A 13,468-nucleotide genomic window follows, 5' to 3' on the forward strand; every position below is an offset into this window, starting at 1 on the left:
CCTCCTCGTATGCCATCGTCAATTGTGGCATAGACTTATAAGGCTGAAATCAGAATCACTGATATACAGTCATGGGGATGTGGAAAGCAATGACTTGCCTCAGTAGAACCTGGTAATAAAACTTGAACTCTTGAGGCACTGGAATGCATTCTCTGGGCTCTGATCCTCTCCAGGTTTATGGCTCAAACAGTCCATGGTTATTGGAAGTCTGAATGTTTTAGGAGTAACTATTGTGTGGTGCAGCGGGGAAATGCTTGACTTAACAAGCAGAAGGTTCCTGGTTCAAATCTCTCCTGGTACTATAGCTATAGGAAGAGGTTGAAAGGCATCATCTTATACTACGCGGGAGGAGGCATTGGTAAACCCCTCCTGTATTCTACCAAAGAAAACCACAGGGCTCTGTGGGCGCCAGGAGTCGAAATCAACTTGACGGCACACTTTACCTTTACTGTGGTAGATAGGCATTAGCACTGTAGAAAGGTTTTGCTGGGGAATGGAGGATCACAAATAAGAGTCCAAAAGGAACAACATAGGCAAGCTGTATGGCTAACAAATTCACACACATATTCACATTCACATTATATTTGTGGTGTATAAATAAATAAATCTCTTCCACATGGATTACTTAAGTTATTGATTTCTGCCTTAATGTATACAACATCCATGGAAGCTATACAGGTGTCCTGGAATTAAGTTATATTCCAAAATCTTTACCCCAGTACAGATTTTTATCACTTGTACAAGCAGAATGTACAGCATTTCCAAAATGCTTAGCAAATTGCAGTTTGTAAGAGGAAACTGGCACATCACTGCTTACTTAAAAATTTGTCAAATGCTGAAATATCTCTCATCACCAAGCACTAGAATTGTCTTAGGTTCTCAAACATTTAACTCCTAATTCCTAATGAAATTCATTTCCTCTTCTTTAAATGATTTTAATAAAAGGACCTAAAAACATACCTATTTAGTCAAACTTTAAGTGTATAGTTTTATAGCTTCAGTTTTAGAGATTTTATTGTATTTTAAATTGTTTTAATTAAGTTGTTTTAATGATTTTATATTGTGAATCACCAAGGGCCTTTTTTTATGCAGTTGTATATAAATGTATTAGACAACAGTTTGGGATCAGACAATAAAACATGATTGCGTTGGTTGAGTACAATGTTACTCCCATGTCTACTGTTCCATTGTACTGAACAGTCCCGTCTGATTTGGCATGCATTTTAAATGTCTAATTTTATTACTATTTACTATAATAAGCTTGTTTCTTCTATGTTAGACTAACTTTATAATGAATCGCAGCACCTTTTTTGAGTGAGATCACTGGTTAAATTTTTAAATTGAAATTTCAGACTTATTTGATTCCTAGTGCATTTTTTTTAATGGTGGGGGAATAATATGTATAGGATTCTGTCATAACACAAGTCAAGTTGAGGCTTGACTTCACTATGAATTTGGATTCATATATAGCTGTTTAAAATAATAAATGTTGTAACTGGGGAAAATAGGGTTACAAAATGCCTGTGTGCAATATTTACCCTTAATACTAGTCCTTGAAAAGTTTTTCTTGGCTCAGATATTTTGTATCTCTGGCATTAAATTCTTGCCTGAAAATGTAGAACAATATTTTAAGTGAGACGGCAAGTCTGCTCACATGCTTGGCAGCTACTTTCATGTAGAACTCCCACACATCTTTAAAGCTTGGCAGTAATTGCCATTCACACATCCGGTTTGACGTAAACTCATTCCTCCTGAATCAGCTGAGAACTGGATGTAATATGGCTGCTATGAGTGAAAAAGTAGCTTCCATAAGTATTCAGATGAGTGAGTCAGTTGAATTATACAGTATAACCCTCATCTGCTATAAAATTGTTTGTTTTACCCAAGTGAGTTAACTCTAAACACTGAGTAAATGAACTAATCTCCTGAAACACTTACCTAGGGCTGTGGTTGGAAGGTACATAGAAGGCAATAGCTAGAAAATAGGCTTTCATGGTGGTATAGCTCTCTGTGATGTGCTCTTCTATAACCCATTTACTTTATTCTCAATGTGGATAAAAGAATTGTGTGTGTTTTTAACCTACTTTCCACTAGGCTTATGAGATCACCCAGCATTCTGTGTGCCCCCCCCTCCATCAACTTCACAACGCCTGGACTTACTTACTTACTTATTTATTTATTTATAAACCGCCCCATCCAGAGGCTCTGGGCGGTGTACAACAATTTCAAGCTAGAATTTTGCGTTCAGCCATTATGAACCAAATTTGCTATAGGGGACACATAGGGACACCTCAACAGCATAGATTGTGACAATGTCATCCAAACCAATTCAAGATGGCAGACACATAAACATTTGAGGTGCAAGTAGGCTAATTTGTGAACTGCTTAACCGATTTGAACCAAATTTCCTACAGCTGTAGGGACACATAGGGATGCTCAAATGGCATGGTGTGTGATGTCTTCCACTCCAATTCAAGATGGCAGCCGCGTGAACATTTGAGGTGCAAGCGGGCTAATTTGTAGACTGTCTAACCAATTTAAACCAAATTAGGTACAGTTGCAGTGAGTGACTTACAGGGACATCTCAACGGGATAATTTGTGATGTCATCTACCCCAATCCAAGATGGCAGACACAAACTTTGGAGGTGCAAGCAGTGTAATTTGTGGACTGTCTAACCTGTTTGAACCAAATTGCATACAGTTGCAGTGAGTGACACACAGGGACACCTCAATGGGATAGTTTGTGATGATGCCATCCACCCCAATCCAAGATGGTGCGTGCATACACTTTGGAGGTGCAAGTGGGCTAACCTGTGAACTGCTTAAATGATTTGAACCAAATTTACTACAGCTGAGGGACACATAGGGATACCTCAACAGTGAAGATTCTGATGTCATCCACCACATTCCAGATGGCAGACACGTAAACTTTTGAGGCACAAGTGCAATAACTTGTGGACAATCTAACTAATTTGAACCAATTTTTCTACAGCTGTATGGACTCATAGAGATGTCCCAATGGTGTAGTTTGCGATGATATTAACCACCTTGATCGAAGATGGTGGACGTGTAAACTTTTGAGGCACAAGTGCACTAATCTGAGACTGTCTAACCCAGTGTTTCTCAATGTTTTTGGAGTCATGGACCAGTACAGTCTTTGTGTGCAGTTAGTAAAGGAGTTGCCCCCCCTTGCCCCACCCCCAGGCACCCCCAAAACAATTTCAAGCCCAAGGGAGGGCACTGCCACTGGGAGCTCTCCAGAGATTTCAGCCCTTACTGCTCGAATAACACTCATTTAGCTTCCTCAAAATAAACATCCCAGCAGCGAGGGCTACCTGCCTAGAAATGAGCTCTGGAGAGCTCCCAGCAGTGGTGGCCCCCACCGATTTGAAATTGTTTTGTGGGGGGATTAATTCCTCATGGACCGGCACTGGTCCATGGACCGGTGGTTGAGAAACACTGGTCTAATCCATTTGAACCAAATTTGATACAGTTGTAGTGAGTGACACACAGGGACACTCAATGGTATTGTTTATAATAATGTCATCCACCCTGATCCAAGATGGTGGCTTGAACATTTGAGGTGCAAGAGATTTGACTTGTGAACCTTGATTTGAACCAAATTTAGTCCAGTTTTAGAGACAGTGAAAGGAAAATAGGCTGATTAGTTCTTACTAGAACAACATTGATTTTTTTGAAGGACCATTTTGCACTCGATGTGGCAACCCATTTTTTCTCCATGTTCAGTGTCTCACATATGAAACTAGAGATATATCTAAACTCATAGGGATGAGTGATGGCCATAAGCAAGTAGGCTGTTTGGTTGCATCTTCTTGATGTGTCTGTGTTAAGAAAAAAGAAGAAAAAAACCTGTTCTATTAACAGTAGTGCAGAATGTACTCATGTGGGGGACACAAGGGAGGGGGGGAAATCTGCCTTGTGAAGCGAACTTGAGTGAAGCTGTAGTGCATCATGTGGTACATATTCTTCTTTAGGCATTCTGTGTCCAAGCTGTACACATACAAATGAGCAGATGCTGAAAAATCTCATTACAAACTGTCCGTGTTTTGTAGAGCCTTTAGCTATCATCAGTGTTGAATTTTGCAAGTGCTCTCTTAAAACATAAAATTTGCGGTCAAGATGAATCTTGTGCATTGCATTTATACTCCACCTTTCTTTCATCATAGATCTCAAGGTGACATATATGAGACTCTCCAGGGCAGCGGTGGAGGTTGTCACCCATCTAGGCACTAACCAGACCTAGACCTCTTAGCTTCAGCAAGATGGCAGTATCATGTGCTCTGAGACCGTGCTCTGGGACTCTTAAGTGCCTGGAGTAGTTCTAATTGGGGATCTACAGATTTAGGCTTGGCTCACTATTCAGGCATTATTTGTGGTCACCACCAATCCCCTCTCTTCCTCAGAACCTTTCCTGGCACACAGGCAGAGGGCTTAGGAGAGAAGCAGGCCTTCTGTCACTTGCACTGGGAGATGGAGTGGATAAGAAACAGTGGGAGCCCTCAATGACTGCTCAGAAAAGATTCCTGCTGTTGCTTACCTGCTCAGAAATGTCAGTGGAAATGTCAGCTGGGGAGGAGATCTATATGGTGCTGGGTGGCCTGATCATCGGAGGGCTGGGGGCGCTCGCCACTGGTTACCTGGGAAGTGGATTTGTAGATGCCTGGTTCTAATGCATCTGGAAGTACAGTTCTTCTTGATCCAGTGAGCTGCTCATTTATGTCTTTCTAATATGCTTCAATTGGCAGTTGGAATATCTTTTAAAGCAAAACTTCAACTTTGGCCACACTTGTACTAGTGTGACAAAAGGAACCTGTGAATTCATGTAGTTGATCTCGTACTCTTAGTATGCAGCAAAGCCATTTAGGTGGGTATTGTGTTTAGATAGTAAGGTAAATGAGGAAACCAGGTGTCTGAAAAGTCTGTGAGTAGTTCTCAGCGTGTACATAAATTCTTCATTACTGGGAAGAACAAGTTCCCCTCAATTATCTCTTGTGTTGCCAGAAGAAGACAGACAAGTTGTACAAACAAGACAACACCCATGCATTCTTTTGACTGACACGTGGATATGACGATATGAAGTATCTTTTGAATGACATGCTGCATAAATGTAGCAAAGGATTTGATTGGTTTGGGTGTGGTCAAGTTAGGCATCCATTACACTGGTATATTCTTGCCTAACCTGCAGTTAATCTAGTCTTGAGAGGCTGGTAAGATGTGTTGTACTTCTGTCTGACACCTTTACTCAGGTGCACCAATACCTATTGAGAATGCCTGAATAAGTGATTGTCTTCTAATTTCCTCAAGAAGTAACCTATCTGCAAGACTTGGAAGGTTGAAACTAAAGGCGCTTCAATTGTGCTTGAATGCTGATGGAGGGCTTACCTATCAGCCTAGAAGAACCTAAAGCCAAGCAAGAGATGACGCTAGTGGAACTAAAGGAACCTAGCACCATGATAGAAACCAGAAAAGGAACGGAGACAGCTTTATATTTTCAGAAGATCCAGCAGGCAATTAAAGATGATCTTGTGGCAGAGATCAAATCCAGTCAGTTGGAAATAAAATGTATTCTTGAGGAGATCAAGAAAGCATGGATGGAAATGGAAATGCGACTAAATACCCAGGCTGATTTGGTAACGCGTATGAAGGAAGTGAGCCACAATCTGGCAGATATCAAAGTGTTTCAGACCATGGCAAAGAGTCAGAAAATGCCTGCCAATTTGAATTGTGTTGCTGATCAAGAGCAGGCATTCCAGTACTTAGATGGGAACATTGGAAGTATTGACAAGTGGGAAACTAGAAGCTTGAGTCAGGGAAATGAAGAGAATATGGCTTTGGGTAAGACATGATGCAAGTCTTACCTAATTTAATATTGTTACAGGTTTTTGGAGTAAAAGGTTAAAGCTGTACTTCTTCTCTATAGATTGGGAGGATGCTTCCTACATAGTTAGGAACAATTCAGTGTGGTAATCCTATAATTCAATGGCCATTTTTTCTTGGCTAGGAAAAGTAATCTTTAGCTAAAGGTTTTTTTAAATGGACAGGCTGAGATTGTGTTAGGGCATCCTATGCAAGAGATCCTTTTTACATTTGATTGTAGAGCCCATGGTGGATTAGGAAGTTAGTTGCTGGTCCTAAAGCATTTCCTGGTGAATGTTTTATGTGTGAAGCATTGCAATATTTACTGAGCCTGCCAAATGGCTTGGACAAGTATGCCTGGGAACGCAAGCAATATATTAAGCATGCCACCATGTGTTGCCTAGAGGGTGTGAAGCTGTGCTCAAAACACACCCCACACAGTAAAATGTTCTCCCCCCTTGTAGCTTGAAATATTATCAAATCTGATAAAGTGCAAACAAGCCAAGAGGAACTAGATTGTCCCATACTTATAAACAAAAAACACAAAGCAGTTGAACTGGCATTGTAGCAGTTTATGTCTTGATCTTGGCTTTGACAATTCAGCGAATTACCAACAAATGTACTGTTGTAACAGAATATATCTCTCTAGAAGACAAAATCATGATCGTTAGCTGGCGTGCTCCAACACTTTGGTAATTGAGTAAAGTGTACTAAGATCTTAGACTATTGCAGGAGGCGATGCTTTGTTAAAACAAGTTTCTGTCTGTCTGCAACAATAATTACTAGATTATGCATGACTGTGATACTTTTAAAAGTCTAAAAGGTTTCACATGCAAGAGAAATGCAATAGATGCTTAATTTAGAAATGAGTGGGGCAAAAGGTATATCTAGTAGATTGAGCTTTTAGACCTAGTAGACAGAGGAGTGACTGTAAATGAGGAACTAAATGTGTTGAATGGAGCAGCAGAGAGGAGTTGCCTTGGTTATACTTATTCATCAGGGGAATAAGATAATTGGATAGACTCTTGAAAATCCATCTTGTGACTTCTTGAAGGTTTCATGGCTCTGTTCATGGTTGTTCTAGACTAACTTAAGTCCTGTATTCAGTCAGAATAAAATTGCTTGTTAGAAATAAATTCACACAGAAATGTATCCTTAATACAAAGAGGAGCACTTCTTTGCCATGTGGCAGCATTTCCAGTTTAGCATGCCCTAAAATGGAATTTCACCAGTGCAAGAGAGCAATGTGTCCGTGTCTGTGTCAATGGTTCTGTATTCATAAGCAGGAAGTGGTCAATTAGCAAGTGATGATGAGCTATTAACTGAAAATCCCGACATGCTCATTATGTGAATGACTGATGCCATGTTGAGTTTTCCTTTAGTTGTATGTGTCTCCAGTCAAGTGTGTGAGCTAGTCCTAACCTAGCGAAAGTTGGTGGACCAGTTAGTGACTTTTAACATATTAATCAATGGACTACTTAATTAAGCTATCACTTAATTTAGGTAAAACAGTCTTATAGCATAAGCCTTCATGGATGACAGCCCACATCCTGTGTCTGATGAAGTGGACTTTATGCTAAATACATATTAGTGTCCAAGGTACCAAACAGCTACCTCTAGAAGTGGTTAATTTGGAGAGATAATGGAATAGTTGCTACTTATTCAGCTCCGTTGGTTGAAGCCTTGCACCATACAGTCCACATTTATATAGTATTTATACCAATCTATTCACAAAAGTGACTCTCTTCTAGTTCCAAACCTTGACATGGTTTGCAAACTCAGTGTTGTTGTCTGTGATGTAGAACCGTATTAGGTACTGCTAACTATGTCGCATTAAAACTTCAAATGCAATACTCCTTTCAAGGTGTCTTGGCACCACTGTAACTATTACTGGACCAAATATCACTCACTTTTATCAAGGGTTTTGTTCATCCCCATGACCACCAGCATGAAATTATCCAACATGCAGTCCTGATATGCAGAATTAATGGATACAACTTGAGCATTTAAGATAAGAGGGGGACTTCTGTTTTTCTGGGTGCTCAGTTTCTGATGTCGGGGTCACTGTACTTAATTGTGGCAGGTTCAAAAGGTATCAAAAGCTTGGCTTCAGTCAGACATGCAACTGTGTTCTTCGATTTCAATAAGGTTTATGAGCAGATCTTGTACTGTATAAAGCATTTTGTCTCTGGTTTGTCCACTTCTGTTCCTGCTTCTTTACTGCTCTAGTAGGTTTTATGTTCTTGTTTCCCTCATTGCATATATACTTTTGTGTGCTCATCCAACAACAGGAAAAAGGATAGAAGGAATTGAAGAAAGTATTGAGTATCTTTTTTTCAGTGCAGTTCTCTGGGCACTTACTTGTGTAGAAGTCGAACTGAGCTCACTAGGACTTATATGAAAATAAGTCCATTAGAAGATAATTATAAGCATGTTTTGTATTCTTACCAAATTTATCTTCTTGAGCTGTTGCATATATATTCTGGTCTTCTGGATGTTCTGGTTTATATATTGGGTGAACTAGACTGTTCTTACAAAGGCTTATTGCCCACACAGTAAATAGTGTTAATTTTTAAGGTTCCAAAACACTTTTTCTCTATTTCTGACCTAGGTACATGACTAATCTTCTTGAACTTAATTCTGGTTATCTTCAGAACATACAATGGTATAAACTTCCTATGAGATCAACTTTTAACTAGTCACACATTTAATTAGCCATCTGCCACAAGATGTGTTGTATTTATTGAGGCTGAGCATTATTCTGTATTTTGTTTATAAAATATTTCACAATTAGCCCAAATATAACTGCTGCAGTTGGCACTAAGTAAGGTAAAGTGTGCCGTTGAGTTGGTGTCAACTCCTGGCAACCATAGAGTCCTGTAGTTATATTTGGTAGAATACAGGAGGGATTTACCATTGCCATCTTCCGCACAGTATGAGAGGATGCCTTTTATCGTCTTTGCTATATTGCTGCTGCCAGATATAGTTGTTTCCCATAGTCTGGGAAACATACCAGCAGGGATTCGAACCAGCAACCTCTGATTTGCTAATCAAGTCAGTTCCCCGGGGAACCTTAAACAATGTCACTCTTAAGGAAGAACAGCTCAGATCTTAAAGTAGCTCAAAGGTGCCCAGGATTAGCTGCTTACAAAGGACAGATATTCATTTGTAGTGATGGGTTTATTGGGTATCAGCCAAGTTAACACTGTCTAATCTTTAGCAATACAGAACAGATTTAACTAATCCATACAACACAAGTAGGCAACATATTGGTCTGCAGAGCCACTTAGTCAACTGATGCTTGGTTCAACCTGAAGACTTGCTTTTCCCCTGTCCTTAAACCCAGAGGGTAGAGGCTATAGAGAAGCAGACTGTGGTACATTGTTCAGGAGAATGTTTTGGTGCAATATATGTACCCTGAGACTTGGCACTACGTATCCCTCTCACATGCTTTAGTAATAGTTTTCTAGGACTTGGGTATCAAGCCTTAGAGCTTCTGTTAATATACAGGTGAAACTCGGAAAATTAGAATATCGTGCAAAAGTCCATTAATTTCAGTAATGCAAATTAAAAGGTGAAACTGATATATGAGACAAACACATTACATGCAAAGCGAGATAAGTCAAAGTCGAGATAAGACACGAGTTCACTCTTACTCTGAGAGCTCAAAGGGAAGATTTCCCCCTCATTTGTCTAATTCTCAGGGTTGCCTCAGACTTTTCAGGATGAAGCCGGAGATTGCAGGGGAATAGCCCAGTTAGGCAAGTGGAATTCCAAGTGATGGCATTCCATATATCAAACCATAATATATGGTGCAGAATACAGGTCTGACTACAGAATACAAAACTGGAAGAGCCAATGAGTATTTTTAGATGCTAAATGTAACTATCCAACTGTTTTCTCATGTACCTAGTTCAGATAATTGAATTATAGACAAATAGGGATCTCAGAACTGCTATCTGTAATACTTGAGAACTCCTGGAAAATGGGTGAGGTGTCAGAAGACTGGAAATGAGCAAATGTGCCTATCTTCAAATGGGAGGAGCTGGGAAGCTGTAGATCTGTCAGCTTGATGTGGATACTTGACAAGATTCTAGAACAGGTAATTAAGCAGTCTGTTTAAGAGCGCTTGGGAAAGAATGTGGTGATGAGTAGGAGCCAGTATGGATTTGTCAAGAACAAGTCAAGCCAGACTAACCTCGTATCCTTTTTTGATAGTTAAGATGTTTAGCAGTTCATGGAAATGTTGTGGTCATAATGTGTCTTGAACTCAGCAAAACATTTGACAGTCTTGCGTTATATCTTTGTTGGCAAGTTGGTAACATGAAGGCTAGATGATGACACTGTTGGCTGGATTCACAACTGTTTGAACAGCCATACCCAATGAGTACTTGTTAATGACTGCAGATCATCATGTGGGGTGACACAGAGCTCTGGCCTGGCCTGGGCCCTTTGCTGTTCAATATTTGCAAAAATCACTTGGGGGAGGGAATGAAACAGAATGCTTATCATATTTGCTGACTAAACAAAGCTGGTGGGGATAGCAAATGCCTTAAGACAGAATTGAGATTCAATCTGATCTGCACAGGCTGGAATATTGGTGCAAAATAAAAAAGATGAAGTTCATCAGAGACAAATGTGAAGTGTTGCATTTGGGCAAGAAAAATCAAATGCATAAGTATGGAATGGGGGAAGACCTAGCTTGGCAGCAATACATGTGAAAGAGACATAGATGTCTTGATAGACATTAAGTTGAACATAAGTCATCAATATGGTGTGGTTGCTTAAAAAAAAAAAAAAGCTAATGCAATCTTAGACTGTAATAACAAAGGCGTAGTTCTGATATTATGAGAAGTAGTAGTTCCACTTTATTCTGTGCTGGTCAGACCCTGCTTAGAATGTTTTCTATTCTGGACCCTGCATTTTAAGAAAGACACTGATAAATTGCAAAGGGTTCAGAGCAGCACAACCAAGATGGTGAAGGGTCTAGAAATCAGGCCCTTGAGGAATGGTTCAAGTTGCTGGGTGTGTTTAGTCTGGAGAGGAGAAGACTTGTGGGGAGGGGAATATGATACCAGTCATATTTGAAGGGCTGTTACATAAAAAGAGTGATGAACGTTCTCTGTTGCTCTTGAGGGGAGTATTGCAAGGAAGAAGATTAGGCTGTACATTAAAAAGCATTTCCAGGGAGAGCCTTTTTGGTGGTTGCACCCTGTTTATGGAATAGCCTTCCCACTGAGGTTCGCTTGGCTTCATCACTTTGTTCTTTTAGATGCCAGGTAAAGACATTTTTATTCACTTGGACCTTTTAAATTTTGATTTTTCAATTTGATTTAAAGGTTTTTAAATTGTTTTGTATTGTATTTTGTATTCTTTGGTGTGTGTGTTGTGATTTCATGTGTTGTGGCTTTTTTTACTTGATGCTTTAATGCTGTGTTATGAGCCGCCCAGAGAACAATTTTTTATGGGGCTAACAAAGTTGTATTGTATTTCCTGACTGTAAGAATTGTTCAGCAGTGGGAGAGTCTGCCTCATGCAGTGCAGGTTCTGAAATGGCTGGATGCTCCCAGACACTATAGCAGTTTCCTGCACTGAACAAGAGTTGGACTTCCAACTCTAAAAGCAGTGGTGGAGTTGGGGTGCCGCCAGCCCTGCTGTTCAGCCTGCCGCCACCAGCCCCCTCTGCCCCAGCCATGCCCCTTGCGTCATCAGATACAGGGGGCGTGGTCATGTTGGCAAACAGGTCATGTTGGCCCCCATTTGCAAGTAAACTTCAGTCAGTGCACAGCATGGCCAGGGATGCCTCTGCCCTTGGAAAGGCAGGGAGATGCATTCCTTGCCAGGCTGGGAACCCAGTGCTGGCTAAAGCAGTGAAGCTACTAAAAAAATGGAGCTGCAAGGGAAGGATAGTGGGGCCAGCCATCATTAGACTAGCGTTGGAGTAAGGAGAGCAACTCCAGATTCAAAATCTCATGGGAGACCTGTGGGCTGTGGCTTAGACCAAGAAACAAAGCATGGTGGGGGTGGGGGGAGTTAGAACGTGGAACGACCCTGCCGAAGGAGAGAAGCCTGCAGGGGTTTTCTTTTTGTGTTCACCCCTTTTTAGCTTACTTTTCAGTAGGCTTATGAGATCACCTGGCATTCTGTGTGTGTGTGTCCGTGTCCCCCATTATCAACTTCGCAACACCTGGACCAATATGAACCAAATCGGATACAATTGTAGGGACACACAGGGACACCTTAATAGCGTAGTTTATGATGATATTATCCACCCGGATTCAAGATGGATGCATAAACTTTGGAGGCGCAAGTGGGCTAACTTGTGAAACTCTTAACCAATTTGAACCAAATTTGCTACAGCTGTTGGGACACATAGGGATGCCCAAATGGCATGGTGTGTGATGATGTCATCCACTCCAGTTCAAGATGGCAGCCGTGTGAAAATCTGAGATGCAAGGGGGGTAATTGTGTACTGTCTAACGGATTTAAACCAAATTGCATACAGTTGCAGTGGGTAACACATACGTAGGGACACCTCAATGGCATAGTTTGTGATGATGCCATCCACCCTAATCCAAGATAGTGGACGCATACACTTGAGGTGCAAGTGGGCTAACTTGTGAACCGCTTAAACGATTTGAACCATATTTGCTACAGCTGTAGGGGCACATAGGGACACCTCAGTGGTGTAGATTGTGACAATGTTATCCAACCCAATTCAAGATGGCAGACATGCAAACTTTTGAGGCACAAGTACGATAACTTGTGATTTGAACCACATTTTCTTCAGCTGTATGGGCGCATAGAGATATCCAAATGATGTAGTTTGATGATGTCATCCACCCTGATCCAAGATGGTGGCTGCATGAATATTTGAGGTGCACGAGATCTAACTTGTGAACTTTGATTTGAACCAAATTTAGTCCAGTTGTAGAGATAGTGAAAGGAAAGTAGGCTGATTAGTTTTTACTAGAACAACTTGTTTGGAAGCGTATCACCCATCCTCTGGCTGAGCTTTCCAAGAAGGAACTTAAATAGGAACTTCTGAAAACTTGCCAGAACTTTGGCAACTCTTCTATGGAAAGATTCAAGGAAGCTTTCCTGCCCAATGCCCACCACACGCGACCAGCCACCTTGCATGAACTGAAACACCTACTCACTCTCTCAGTGGGAGGAAGAGCAGGCTGGTTTTTCCGGTGAAAGTAGAGCAGGACAAGTGAGGGAGAGAGCCAGAGCAGGTGCTAGCAGATGGATATGCTCCTACCTGGATCCATGGTGCAGTGGCAGCCGCCTCTCAGCCCCCAGATTTTGTGAGGCGGTACTTTCAGCTGGGGCATCCTTAAATCAAATTAAATATCGAAATGAATACTGAAAATCTCAAGAGCTTTCCAATCCTGGAATTGTAGGAAAGGACCCTTACTGCCTCCATCTTGCCCTCATACTGATCAGATGATATAATAAGGAAATATTTAATGGGTTTGGGAGGCACCTTCAAGTTCTGTATTTCACTGAAAATCTAAGGAACTTGAGGAACGGGAAGATGACTGAACCCAGTTTCTGTTGGAGCGTAAAATGTGAGGGTGTAATTGT

At 40.9% G+C, this 13,468-nt stretch overlaps 1 protein-coding gene across 8 annotated transcripts in view; it reads left to right on the forward strand.

Moving 5' to 3' along the window:
- The window catches only part of MTUS1 (microtubule associated scaffold protein 1), a 148,303-nt gene that overhangs the window by 95,841 nt on the left and 38,994 nt on the right, over window positions 1-13,468 (forward strand). The gene's annotated exons all lie outside the window — the stretch shown is intronic.

This window comes from Hemicordylus capensis, chromosome 5 (assembly GCF_027244095.1).
Source record: "Hemicordylus capensis ecotype Gifberg chromosome 5, rHemCap1.1.pri, whole genome shotgun sequence".
NCBI lineage: Eukaryota > Metazoa > Chordata > Lepidosauria > Squamata > Cordylidae > Hemicordylus > Hemicordylus capensis.